The sequence below is a fragment of the Papilio polytes genome, unplaced genomic scaffold, assembly GCF_000836215.1.
Source record: "Papilio polytes unplaced genomic scaffold, Ppol_1.0 DF823879.1, whole genome shotgun sequence".
Taxonomy (NCBI): domain Eukaryota; kingdom Metazoa; phylum Arthropoda; class Insecta; order Lepidoptera; family Papilionidae; genus Papilio; species Papilio polytes.
This window is the reverse complement of record NW_013525325.1, coordinates 1,444,266-1,459,333: the sequence shown is the minus strand read 5'-3', so window position 1 is coordinate 1,459,333 and position 15,068 is coordinate 1,444,266. Positions and strand designations below refer to the sequence as shown.

At 31.6% G+C, this 15,068-nt stretch overlaps 1 protein-coding gene and 2 non-coding genes across 5 annotated transcripts in view; 1 reads left to right on the top strand and 2 right to left on the bottom strand.

Moving 5' to 3' along the window:
- Positions 1 to 15,068, top strand: part of LOC106103049 — a 106,729-nt gene that overhangs the window by 47,100 nt on the left and 44,561 nt on the right. The gene's annotated exons all lie outside the window — the stretch shown is intronic.
- Positions 7,448 to 7,519, bottom strand: Trnag-ucc. Its single transcript has one exon. It is a non-coding gene; the product is annotated as a tRNA-Gly (tRNA).
- Trnag-ucc lies at positions 8,825 to 8,896 on the bottom strand. The gene has a single exon. It is a non-coding gene; the product is annotated as a tRNA-Gly (tRNA).

The window sequence follows — 15,068 nt, the reverse complement described above, 5'->3', positions numbered from 1 at the left end:
TGGACATTTAAGCAGCTTAAGAAAAGTTTAATACATTTCTATCGATTACGTTTTGTTTTAATTAAGATAGTAAATACCAATAAAAAAGTGAATTATTTTTAAATTTATGTAAATTAATCTTTCTCTTCGTTAACTTCGATAATGATAACGTATGTTAAGCCTTTGCTGTTCTTTAAAAACATCTTCATTTTAGAGACATGTCTAAATGTAATTTAAAAATAACAGATAATAAAAATTTTCATAAAATAATTGGACAAATCATCTTTAAAGTTTATTAACCCGTCTTCAAATTTTATTCCAACTATAAGTTGAATTTAATACCATTTTTATTACGCTAAACAATTTATTTACACAAAACACTTTTACTGCTTTTCGGTTTTTCTTTTATAAATTCGTAATAAAATGTCTCTAAAAATCTGACAAAAGATGTCTAAGAATAAAGTATTTTAAGAACCTCATGTACCTCTATCATATACGTAAACCGATGTCACATTTTTGTAATAACATTTTTATGATCAAAATAATTAAATTGCGATCATCTACACATATAACAAAATTGAAGTATCTGTTTGTATTATCAAAAGAAATATTCCAGATTTCGGGAACATGGTATATTTGCGTTCACATTTTTTTTTATCTGTCTGTCTGGCTGTCCGTCTGTCTCTCTGCAAGCCGCGTTTGTGCCAGGTAATCTTCGAAACGGCTGGGCCGATTTCGACCGCACTTTCACTGAAGGATACCTGACATAGACAGGCATAGTATAAGCCACTTTTCTATCTTAATATTGCGCGGATGAAATCGCGGGCAACCGCTAGTAATATAATAAATCTGTAATGTAATTTAGTTATTCTTTTTTTATACAATACATTGTTTACGTGGAAACATATCGTAGGTAAAAATGTTTCATTTGAATCCATATATCTCAGAATAAATAACAAAGCCATTCAAGATTCTCACCTGACCGTAAACACATTTCATTTTTATTCAATGTACTTTATGATACGTAACTTATTGCGAAACCTTCTGTATTCATCGTAATGTTATTTATAGAAATATCAACGAGAAAATTATACATGTTTTCAGTAGTAACATTTACAATCTGAAAGTATTGAACCCATTCTGATTTTTCAAGCTATTTCTGACCTACAATATTCAAATTAAACCAGAGGTAAACTGCCAGAGCGTCGGTGGCTCAGTGGTTTGAACACTTGATTTGTAATCTACAGGTCTTGGGTTCGAATCCCGCCATGTACCAATGTGATTTTCGATGTTGCGAATTTCATATGTACATAATTTACCCTACGTTTTTACGGTGAAGGAAAACATCGTGATTCAATCTGCACATATCGGCGAAGAAATTCAAAGATATCTGTGAAGTCAACCAACCCGCACTTGGTCAGCGTGGTTGACTATGACCTAGTCACCCCATATTAGGGTAGGCTCCGAGCCCTTCGGTTGGGACGTATAATGAGCTGGTGATGATGAATGAAAACTGCCAGATACATTTAATGGCGATAATTATTCGTGTAATGAATTTAATTCCAAACTCAGTAAAAAATAGTCTACATTTAACAATAGAATACTCTTTTAAAAACTTAAAGTTTAAATTCTTAAAGTTACATGGTATTTTGTTTAAAGCGCCATCTATCGTCGTAAGATCACATCGTCCTTTGAAAAAGCTCAAGCTCAAAGCTTTCGTTTTAGCCTTTCAAAGCTCGCTTCCATAGTTAAACGCCTGCATGACAGATGGCGCTGTACAAAAATTTTATTACACTTAAAAATTACGTAGATTATTTTAAAAAAGGGAGTAGTAGTAGTAGAGCGGTGGGAACACCGAGGGTTACAACATTATTTCAAATTTACCTTTTTCACATAATCCTTTATTTTCTACCAATTTACTAGTTGTCTGCTTCTAGACACGGAACTCGATTTAGCAACAATTCTATTGAACTGCAGCTCTCTACTATTAAAACAAATTAAAAAGATACTTATTTCACTTAGCACTACTGTTCATCACCAGCACGTCCCCACCGAGGGACTCGGAGCGTAAAGTTAGGGTGACTAGGCCATAGTCAACCACGCTGGTCAAGTGCGGGTTGATTGACTTCACACATATGTATCATGATGCTTTACTATACCGTAAGTACGTCGGGTAAATTATGTAAAATCGAAGCACTATTGCTATTTTCAAATTGCTTACTCGTTAAGAATCGATATAGGAAGCTATTACGAGAACTTTATGTATCTAAAAGTGTATAAAGAAATGGGGGAGTCCCCTAATCGATTACGAAGTTTACTTTATCAGGTTCAACATTAATCAGAACAAAACTATACCTATCATTCACAAGTAACGTCGATAGATATTGTTGTTTTGCTTGCTCTGCTTAGTACTACTTTGTTAACATTCGGAGTTTAAACAACCTTCTTAGTACCAAACTTATCTGAATTTTGTTTTTTTGGGACATTTACTATCTACCAATCGTTTTTGCAGCTAAGATTAATCCCACTATTATCTCTTCGTTCTACACTTATACTTACTAATTATTTTAGAAGATACCTTTTAACAAACATCCATCTAAATCTTCGCTTTTATAATAGTAGTAATTAAGATAGATATGGTCTTTTTATCATTTGGAATGAATTAACCAGACTTAAAAAAACAGTATGGTAGATTTTGTATCTTAAAACACATTATTGTTCAATAAAAATGTAAATTTTAAAATCTGGATAACAAAATATTTGCAATAAGAAACAAATTTGATTTAAAACAAACATATCCGTTACAAAATACTTTAAAGGACAAGTAAATCACAAACTTAAAGTATAAAAAGGACATTATTTGCGTCAGCTCAAAGAATTTGAATAACGGGTTCGTTCGAATTTAACCTAATACTATTCTCTCGGAGCTCTCGGAGTAACAGACGAATATAAAGTTCCCTGCCCCTCCGCAGAACAACGAATAAGGAAACAAAACCCATAAAGATGCAAACAACCACTATAGTTGTTTCCTGTCGCGACACCGCTGTACTTTCATCTTGTCCACTCGGCTAAACAAAACTCCCAATCAGCACAAACGCCTACAGGACCCTGATTTATTCCTCCAGTGGTTATTTATCAAATAATCAAGGCAGGCTGTTGTTTGGGAGTTGGCCGCATTTTTAATACATTTTCCCCCAAAGTTTTTTCGTCAGATAACGAGCGCCTTAGTGCCTTCCAGAATAATTTGTTGAAGCGTCATTTTAACGCCCAACGCCAAATGTCGTTTCCAATTTTGTATCATTATTTTTTCGCGATGCTAAGGTTTATTTTAGTAATGTATTTTTACTATAAGCAAATTTTGTGACGTATTTTGAAAGTGTTCTTCTAATACAGATAAGATTTAGAGAAGAGACATATCATTAGTAGAATCCCTAGTTTGTATTCACGATAATTTTTTATAACAAATGGGGGCAAAAGAGCGGCGGGAACACCGAAAAGTTTGAGGTACTTTACCTTTACATTGGACTATGACATAATACAAAACCCTTGCGGATAAATTGAGAGTTATTGGTATCATAAATAAGATACATTAACATATTTTCCTGAATTTCCATAAAATATTTAAGAAAGCAAATAAATACCATAATAAAAATAATAAAGAGCAAATATATTCATTTGATTTTAACATATAATACGTAAATTCACATTGTTATAACTATTTGTATGACATTTCAAGAGTACTAATTAAGAAGAAATTTTATAATACGGTGAGCGACGTTACTCTCAATCAAACCTTAAACGATTAGTAAAAAAAGGTTCAAAGGTAGGCTTTGCCAAAGCCTTTAATATTTTTTATTTACTAATTAGCAACATTGCATTTTTTTATCTTACACATTTTACTTCTTATACTTACTTTAATAATACACAAGCTAAGAGACGTTATGATTAAAATAATAACTTGATACTGTTCGCGCGGGAGACACTGGCAAGACTCACATACGTCAAATCCTACAACGCGCATACTTTTCTTTTATTATTAGAAACTCTGTAATATTGCCCAACATTTAAACCAAACAACTACAGGTACAGTATTGAAATTATGAACATTATTATAATTAAAACTGGTAAAATGAAATATAAAATAAAACATAGTATTAAAACTAAGATTACTAGGACACATCACATTCTACGTTTATTATATCAAGGTCATACAATAAAAAAGGGAATTGAATATAGCGAGTAAATGTTTAAATTTTATCACACAGTCAATAAAAAACGTTAAACTTCTACATTGCTTTATCTGCCGGAGTTACGATCAAGTTCGGCAAATAAACATTAAAGTAACACTTCGCAGTGATAAAGTGTGACCCTATAAATACGGGTGTTATTTGACAGGGTCCGTTACTATTGTTTTATATGTTTTTCGATTATCGAAATGTCGAACGACCTAAACGGTCAGTTATGCTGAAATGTCCTTATTCATTTTTATCGAAACCACATTTATAGGCTGTAAACTTCCTTATTCTGAAACTGCTATATATTTTAAGTGATAAAAAGAACTATTAAACACTACCTTTCGACCGCGACTCCGTCCGCGTGGAATTAAAAAAAAAACAAAACTGAGAAGCCCAGACTATCCTCTACGTCTTTGCCAAATTTCATCGAAATCCGTTCAGCCGTTTAGACTACAAACTCTAACAAACATCCATCCATCCACCTAAACTTTCGCATTTACAATATTAGTAGTATGAAGTATGATTAATTTCAGTTACTTTAAAATGAAACCAAAAACGTAGACGCTAAAATTCTATCCACATTAAAAAAATATAATTAAATTAGTACAAGTAGTTAAATATTTGTGACGGGCAAAATCACAAGTTCATTTCGAGAATAATTAAAAAAAAATTAGATTCCTATTACAAATTTGCATTCGCTTTTACTTATGCGAATACACGTTCAAAGCGAAATTATTTGATTATTTACAAGACCTCTTACATCAGACACAAAACCTTAAAACAAATTGCCAAGCTTGCACATGAATAACTTTGTTATTTTTTGCATGATTTCCAGACTTTTGAAGAAACAAAATGTCATTTGATTAAAGTGAGAATTTTAACAAAAACATTCATCTCATGGAAAATAAATCTTCACATTCACAAGGGAAGATGTTCGTTATGAAGGTATCCCAACACAGTACGATTTATTATTTGCTCCCTCCCTCTGGAAAATAGTTACACTCAAATATTTCTTCTTACAATGATGAATAATGTATGAATGCACTGGGATATTTGTCTCTTGAGGTATGATTTATAAAAGTCCGACAAAGGGACGTGGTCAAATTTCATTAACTTGAATGTCTGATTGCTATAATTTGCATTCCATTTCAAACTTTCATCATACGTGTAACAAACTCACATATAGACTGAATACATCTGTGTATAACTTGTCAAAAGATATAGATATCTATACTTCTATACTAATATAATAAAACGTAAACACACATTACTTCGTAGCGTAGGATTTCAACAATCACAGCATATTTTTGAATAATTATTTCTTTAATAAAAAGTCCTACACACGCTTTAGGTTACATATTTTCATGATAAAGTTATTTGGAGGACGAAAACCCGGTGTGCCGACCCTACGGGAGTAGGATAAGGCAGGGGAGATGATGATGATTTTCACGCTATTAACTACTAACTAACTTAAAGTAATAAATTGGAGAAAATCGTCATGTGGGAAAGGGTCCATAACATTAATATTAACAATAATAACATAACAAGCTGCCAACATCTATGAAGTTACATTGCCATGGTTGTCATTTGTGCATTTGAATTTTGACATTTGCATTTCAAAATTTCACTAATGCAAAAAAATTAAATAATGTGCCCTTTATATCATGCGGATGAAGCCGCACGGGTACAGCTCGTTTTATAAAATTTTACACTAATGAAATTTGATATGTTTCCCTTTAAAACTTCTTTTCAATATAAACAATGTAATAATTAATCTACTTAAGTTATAGTAATATTAAGTAATATGTCTGATTATCGTAATTTAAAGATATAAGTGTAGGCCACCCTTCCTTCCAATAGGAAGAGCGTGGGCAGTTATTACAAAGATAATCGTAGCTACGTAATAAAAAGACGACCTATTTGCGTAGACCAAGTGAAAACACTTTCATTAACAAAGTATTAAACACAATAAGAATTATTATCGTTTAGTAAAGCTAAATGAATACGGTAGTATTCCTAGCTTATTAGCTTTCGCCTGCGACTCCGTCTCCGTGAAATTAAAAAAAAATCAAATTAACTAGCCTGTTTCCTCTACATGTATCCAAAATTACATGGAGATCCCTACAGCAGTTTAGGCTACAAACTCTAACAAACATCCATCTGTCCAGTAATCTATCTAAACTTTCGCATTTATTAATACTAGCTTTCGCCCGCTACTCCGTCCGCGTGGAATTAAAAAAAAACAAAGTATCCTGTGTGTTCTTCCAGACTATCCTTTACATCTATACCAAATTTCCTTGAAATCGGTTCAGCCGTTTAGACTACAAACTGTAACAAACATCCATCCGTCCATTCATCTATCTAAACTTTCGCATTTATAATATTAGTAAGTAGTAAGATGTGAAAGTTTAGATGGATGGATAGATGTTTGTTAGAAGATATCTTTAGGCTTAACATATGTCTATGAAATTTAACACAGGTGTAGAAAATAATCTGCAAGAACAAGAACGCTACTAAGTTTTTTTTTTAGTTTAATGCAAAGTTACGGGTGCCAGTAAGAGAATAAAGTTAAAAATTCCTACTTAACTTATTTGGTTGACTATTAAATTCTTTAATTCTTCTTAAAAAGTATTTTTTATTTATCTTAGTAACTTAATTAATACGTAGTTGTTCATAATATCAATATATTATCACCGTTTATACTCTTCCACCTTGTCCTTGGTTATATTTTTCGTTGTTTTTTATAAAATAAACTTGTTTACAGTAAATCTAAATTGATATTCTCATATTAAGAATTGGTTAATAAGCTCCACTCTTTTGTAATATCATAAAATGCAATGTTTAATATTTTAACATTTAAAACAGGAATTAGGCCAACGATGACACTCAAAGGGTCCCATTAAATACGTTAGCAGCTAATTATCATTAACGAAATGCAATATTTGTATAATTATAAAGTACCGTTTGATTTTGTAATAAGATACATTCAAGTTATTATTGAAATCTTATTTCGATCGATTTAAAAACTAAAAGTTGAAGTAGTTTTTAGCACATAAACATAAATTTCTATGTTTTCTTTAATAAGTTAAAACTACGTATTTGTTATGTAATAAAATTAGTGTATTAGTGTATATTATCAATTAAAAAAACCCACTAGACAGTACATTTAAGTCAGTGAATCAAAAGACTATAAAAAATTAATTAATTCATGAAAACTTTAGTAAAAATAATGATGCGTTGGCCGGGAATCGAACCCGGATCAGTTGCTTGGAAGGCAACTATGCTCACCATTACACCACCAACGCTCGTAGTAGCTACGACAATTTAATAGGTCGTAACCCTGCGTAGACATTAGGTTTTTCTTGACAAATTTAATTTAATAAAATCACTCGCAGTTTAATATGGAGAGTTTAAATGTACAAGATGGAATTTTCTTAAGGTTTCTTTTAAATACTCGCAAATCTAATTAACTGTTCGATTATAAAATTAAAAACACTTTTAAAATACATAAATAGACAAAACTGTCTTAATACGTACAAATAGATACTTGATGCATTTGTAATTTACCAATAGTTTGTAATAGTCCTGTTCTTGCTTAAAAACACGCACTGAAGTGTTAAAATAAAAATCATTACTTATTTTTTATATTCTCTAATAATTAAAATAATTTATTAATAATTATAATAATAAAGCCTTTTTAATTTCCATATCTAAGATTTTTACAAATGATTTACGTAGTATTTGTTAGTAATCTTACTTCTTACTTAACATTATAAATGCGAAAGTTTAGATGGATGGATGGACATTTGTTAGAGTTTGTAGCTTAAACGACTGAACGGATTTTGATGAAATTTGGCATAGATGTAGAGGATTGTCTGAAAGGATACATTGACAACCAACTTTTTTTTTTAATTCAACGCGGACGGAGTCGTAGGCGAAAGCTCGTTTACTTATAAACAGCATGTACAAGCTTTTGCGTTCGAATTGTTAGTTGCTTAGTTTTAGATATGGAGACGGGAAAAAGCCTCCGCCTTTTGCAAGCTTTTCTATCCTTACCAAGTATCATCCAGTTGTTCCCTATTCTTTCAATCTATACTAATATAATAAAGCGTGAACACACACTACTTTCAACAACTGCCAACATCAAGGAAGCAAGGATGCCATAGTTTGTCATAATGTCATGTCAATTTAACATTTGCAATTGATAGTTTGACAAATGTAAACAATAAAATAAAATCATAATTTTATGCGGATGAAGTCACACGGAAACAGCTAGTAATGTAATAAAAATTTAATTAGGTGTGTGTAACTGTATTTATTTTGCTTGCAAATTAATTTCGTGTTTTCATCGTTGTTGTCACGTACTTGTCTCAATTTTATGATCATGATTTAAGGTAGGTTTTTTAATTACTTATGTCGGCGTCTTGTCATTATTATTTACATTTTTAAGGTTTAAAATTGTACTTTCATAAGACTTGTAATTTTTATATAGTAAGTTTTAACAGAGTTAAGTTACTTTTAAGTAAGTTAAGTTAAAAGGATGGAATATGTTAGTTAGTTATTTAGAGAATGCTTATTTTAAAGCTAGTGTCTATTGTTTAAAAAAAAAATGCGTTGGCCGGGAATCGAACCCGGATCAATTGCTTGGAAGGCAACTATGCTCACCATTACACCACCAACGCATATATAAAGTTTCCATACATATCTAACGCTTTGTCTATACTAGTCTATACTAGTATTATGCAGAGGAAATATTTGTATTTTTTCATGTATTGGAATAACTCTAAAACTACTGCGCCGATTTAAAAAAAATCTTTCACCTTTAGAAAGCTACGTTATCAGTAAATGACAAAGGTTATGTTTCTATTTTTTTTTTTATATTCTACGGTGATAAGTCGCGAGTAACAGCTAGTATTTAATAAATATCTGTATATTTATTTATTTTTGTAATTTCTTAATATATTCATTAAGTTAAGACGTAAAAGAATATAAAACTAATGAAATAAAAATATTGTAAAGAGAGCAAGCACAATAAAAGCAAGCGATATTGTACCGTTCGATAATTAAATAAAAACAACACTGGAATTAAGTCCAGTGCGAACGCATATCGACAACCAATGATTTACATGCAGGGTTACCACAAATTTTTGTTTCCTTTTTCACCCTGAACTTTTTTTCGTGTTTACATATTTACACTGAATGGATACGCCAATAATCTTGTAATGTACGCACTTTTTATGTATTACTTAGTAGTTTATTCCATAACACATAAAGGTATCTCATCATTTATTTTTCATGTAACTTTTTTTGTCAATTCAATTATTTTTCATAATTGAACGTTTTATTTTACTTTCTATATCAAATATGTTTTTGTTGGCAACCCTATTTTAAAAGCACCTACGTTTGCATGTCATGTTACCACTGCTCGCGTTTTACTTAACGTCGGTTTCCATTGCCTATACACTTGAATAAATGTTTCGCCATCCTTTTTACTCTCCTTAAGAAAGCTGAGATAAGAATGTATATCAATATAACATCTCTGAGAGTGAAAACTGACTATAACACCGTTCGCCAGTCAACGAACTTATTATTTTTGAGCTTATTTCTTTAAGTACTCAATAACATATTCACGACACAAGAAAGTAATTGAGTTATTCGTATTTCACATTTTGGGAAAACGTAAATAGGTCGTTAGTGTATTGTTTATGTTGAAAATTTGGTTACTGTATTGATTTGAACTAAGACAGACGCATTGTGGAACGGTCTGTCCTCGGCGGTATTTTCAAAACAAGACGACTCAGGGTCCTCCAAGAAGCGAGCCTATCATTTGCTCAAAGGCCGGCAACGCATCTGTAGTTCCTCTGGTGTCTGGCGGACGGATGTCCATGGGCGTCGCTGACCACCTAGGTGTTCTCGCCGCTCGTTTGCCCCCTTTTAGTTGTTGTTATTTTTTGTTTCAGTTCATTACTTTGAAATGATTTTCAAAGAGTTTGTACTAAACGTTGATTGTATTATTTGTGTTAAACTTGAATTTTTTACCAAGGATATTAAGGCTATAACTCCTTTATTTAGCAACCTCACTGCGATTTGGCAGACTGATGTTTGCAGTTTTATTGTTTCCAAAGTCAGGTTTGGTGACAATCTTTTCCGTATAATTATGTAGATTATTAAAAGTAAAAGACCTATACAGAGGTTCTTTTACTGAATAGTTCGTTCTTTCGGTTAAAACTTAACTTATATGCAAGCGAACAAAACTTGTATAATACAAATGAAAAATTTGTTTACGCAATATCTGGTTATTATTCAAACAGAAAACATTTAATAATAAAGTAACAATCGAAGTACATTCGAAAGCAAAACCAGAAAATTGCATCCGTTGTTAACAACTCGATTTCGAATACAAAACTTTCTAATAAGAAAAGTTATTTTAAAATAGGAAAATCAGATCTCTTCCTAACATCGCTTCATTATTACACGGACTTGTTATTTTGTTACAAGAACCAATAACGGAAGCCGGAAACCTTGATTTAAAAAATAAAATAAAAAGTCACAAGTTAGTTACCATAGAGAGTTTACTAGTTAAAAAAAAAATGAATTTTTATATTATGCAAAAGCAGCAAAAAAGATACAAAAGTAGCTATAACTTATAAATAAGCCAAACCTACAGACAGATGAATCAAGCGTAGAGTAAAGAGCATTAAAACACGTCGAGATTAAGTCGATAAGACACGATAATGTCTCAATGGCGGCCACCGCGATCTGAACACTAATTAAAAATGCATTCCTTTATCAGGCGACAGCTAATTGAGGCGGCGAATGCCTAACATTTTGACGAACACCCGCGGATTCAAGTAAATGTTTACATTACCTCTCTTTTCTGCGGAATAAATAACTTTTAAATTCTACAAAAGGTCGTAGCCAAGTTCAGGTAATGTTCATTTAACGAAAATTATTAAATTGTTTGTTTTTGTAACTCTAAGGTAAAATAACATAGTAATTCGTAACTATACAACATAAGTGTTTACTTATTTTAAATTATTTCCTACCTGACCCTTTAAAATAGAAATAAAAATATCAAAAACGATCATCAGACAGCTCTGCGGTTCTGAGAAGTAACATTGTATGAACCCACAAAGTACAAAGCGATCGATCTTAGCACATGACAAAATTGTTACCTTAAGAGGGAACAGGTAAGAATAAACTGACACGTGAACAATTAAGCATTTAAGAGATGAGAATTTACGTCGTTATGTCCTTGACACGGATATGAAGCATACATGAATATAATACGTATTTATTTGACTTTACTACTTAGGGGGAACCGCAGCGGCGCCGGCGCAGCACCGCCTGTCTGGCATCTCGCATACTTGATACGTTTGGAATGAATTTTGTTTATTTCATCACCAACGCGCACAAAATGCAACAAGGAAAGTTTCGTACATTGCCAGAGGCTGACGGTGATGAAGTGAAGACCATTCTGTTTCATCATAAATCTAATTATTCACTGATATACAAAAACAATTTGTTTCGTAAGTGAACATTGCATAAAAACACACAAGTATGATTGGTCCAATTTTAATGTGCTCACGATTATCATTATCGGCGTATCAATCTTAACCGCACGACACCTTTTCGCTCTTTAAAATTGACAGAGCTTTATATTATGCGAAGCGAAGCGTTTTATTTACATGCTGATAAAATTGACGACCCACTATAGATTTAAATGTAACTCGCGTTCATAAGCATCGAAAGGAATGTAGAAGTTGCGTACAAAGATAGTATAAATGAGTATGGCGTAATCTAACTAACCAAGTTAAAGGTGCTACGACCACTTTATTACTACATATTAAAGAAACCTTGTCTGATGTTTAAAGTACTGCGAAGCTTATGCTTTACCTTTTCTATCCTTTAGTCTGTTTCGAGTCAAAATAATCTCTTTTTCTTCCCTCCGCTTCACATACGTACATTTTGTTTCACAATTCCACTGGCCGTTTAGTAAAAGGGCTCTATTAATCAGTGTTTTGTAACAGCCTCAAATAGAGCTGGTAATTTTTAAAAGCGCTTAATAACGAAGTTGATAGCATCGCCGAACTTTAAACTACATTGCTTCGTATCTGGAATTCGTTCCCTGGAAACAAGCGCGGCCATTCGTCACCTCGGGGCAGGGGTGAGAGAACAATTTATGTTCTTACATTGTTGTTTATTCGTTTTTCCGGTGCAATAATATTTTGTTAGTAAAATACTCGCTTAATAAATGTAGCACGGAAAAACAAATTAAAAACATAAAGATAAACCCAGTGAATTGTAAAGAAAGTTACCAATAAAGTCTGTTACAGGATTCAAAAAATTATAAGTATTCCATCTTACAAACAGATCGAATTATTTATTACATATATTATGTTTAATATGAAAATTAAGAGGGGAAGGATCTGAAATATATTTCCTTAGCAATGACGTATTGGAACTACTTCCGGGTAATGTAATAAGAAAAACAATAAATGCTTGATTTATAGCTAGTGTTGCAGTTAGGGTTGTTATTGATACAATAAAGGAAAGTTAATTTAATAAAATAATAATAAATCAACACGTGTATACATTCACTTCCTACGTTGTAAATTGAAATAAATAATTAAATATTCAGTATTAAATGTTCATCATCATCATCATCTCCTTATCCTACTCCCGTAGGGTCGGCACAACAGGTTTTTGTCCTCCACATAACTCTATCATACGTCATCTCACTCATCACTCCCTTTTATTCAGTATTAAATATTCATTTTAATTATTTTAGCTCTAAAATATTGTAACTGGTTTAATATTGTTGTTTAGTACCAAAATTAACGTCTTGTAACTCCTTATCTTAGATTGGAATCGAGAACTGTTTTTAAGATGTCCTCTTACATACATTTAAGAAACGTTTATTGGATAGATCGAAATATTTGAAGAGCAAATGACATCGGCTCACCGCAGACAAAATCGTATTTTAAATTCAGTGCGAGTAGAAGACAGATATATTTTTATTATTATTACTAAAGATGTTATCTTGAAGATCGCCCTCAAAACTTTATTGTCTGTTTTATTACTAGTGAATTACTTTAATTAGAGCAAAAAAGTTTACTTAAAACATACCACATTTAAAAAAAAACTTCTAATAAAGTATTCCGTATTTAATTTAACTTACATTTATAACAACTTTTTTATATTATAAGGTGGCAAACGAGTAAGTGGTCAACTGAAACCTCCGAAATGGCAAAGCGACTGCACATAGACATCCGCAATAGTAGATGCCTTGCCTACCCTTAATCTACGGACGAGAAACACATCAAGAGGATACTTTCGTACTGACATGAATGACAATCAAATTGAGTTAAAATGCGTAGACAAGCTTTCATTGTATTTTCATACGTGTAGAAGGGTTGTAAAGTTTTATTAATATTACTACGAAACACTATTATATAGATCAACAGATTTCTATAGCATTTTGATGTTAAATGCCTCAGTAAAGATATACAAATATATAAAATGTATGAATGGATAATAAAACAGATATTAAAATAAAATATATGAAGCTGTCTAGTCGCATTATTTTCGTTGTTGTTATGTAGTTAGAGAAATAATGACATATAATTGTTATACATAAAGGGTTAATACAACTTGTGTACTATGAAAGTGCGTGAAATAATTTCATATGAAGCAATAATTTCTAGAGATTTATAAAATAAGATTTTTAATTATTGTTTAAAACTAATTGTCTAATTCTTAACATGAACTTTAGCCAAGCATCTTTTAATTTTTATAGTATTTACTAGCTTTCGCCCGCTAATCCGTTTGCGTGGAATTTAAAACAAAACAAAATTAAGGTGACTGGATCCCTCCAGACTATCCTCTAGATCTATACCAAATTTTACAAACATCCATCCATCCATCACCATTTATGATATTACGAGTACAAAAAAAGATTTCTTCAATATCATCGGCTTTCATTTGTCCATTGAACGTATTCCTTCTTCTATTCCTTTCAGTCTTTTTAAAATATTTCGTACTTAGCTTAAGTCTTTTTTTAATTTCTTAGATCTTTTTTACACCAAAAAGATCAAAATTACTACTAGTAAACCACCTTAACCTAATTTTAGTTAGTAGATAACGTTGTTATGATCTCCAGATGTATCTTCTGTTTTGATAAAGTGCAGGTGATTAAAACAGGAAAACAAGTTTACGAGGAATGTTACTTATCTTTTGAACTCTGCTTTCGTTGAGTCAACAACGTAAGAGGAAAATTGTTGTTATTGTCCGTTGATTGCATTAACTATACAGTAACTTTGGGTTTCCATTGCTAAGCAGGTACAATAACATATTCTCTGATATGAGAAAAACAATAGAAAGTCTAGTATAATTACTGTAAAACATTCAAACATGACAAACTGTAATAGAGTAGATTAGAAGCATATAAAAGGCGATATAAGTAATAACGACTTTATATTAGACTTGCTGTTGCTCGCGACTTCGACCGCGTGAATATAAAATTTAGCCTATGTTACTCACACATAAATTACCTTTCTAACGGTGAAAGAATTTTTGAAATCGGTCAAATAGCTTTTGAATTATTTCAATATATACAAAAATACAAATCTTTCCTTTTTATAATATTAGTATAGATTACAGAATTGTAGATCTAATTATACTTTTAGAAGAAACGAAAAAAAAATACTGTATCGAAGTAACTTCACTAGTGAAATACATGAGGACAATTTACGATTGGAGAAATAATTGTCAATTACAAGTTATTCGGAGGCTCGGCTTTTGGCGTGTTGGAATAAAAAACGAAGAGCTTCTGCAGGAGATAAATCTGATATG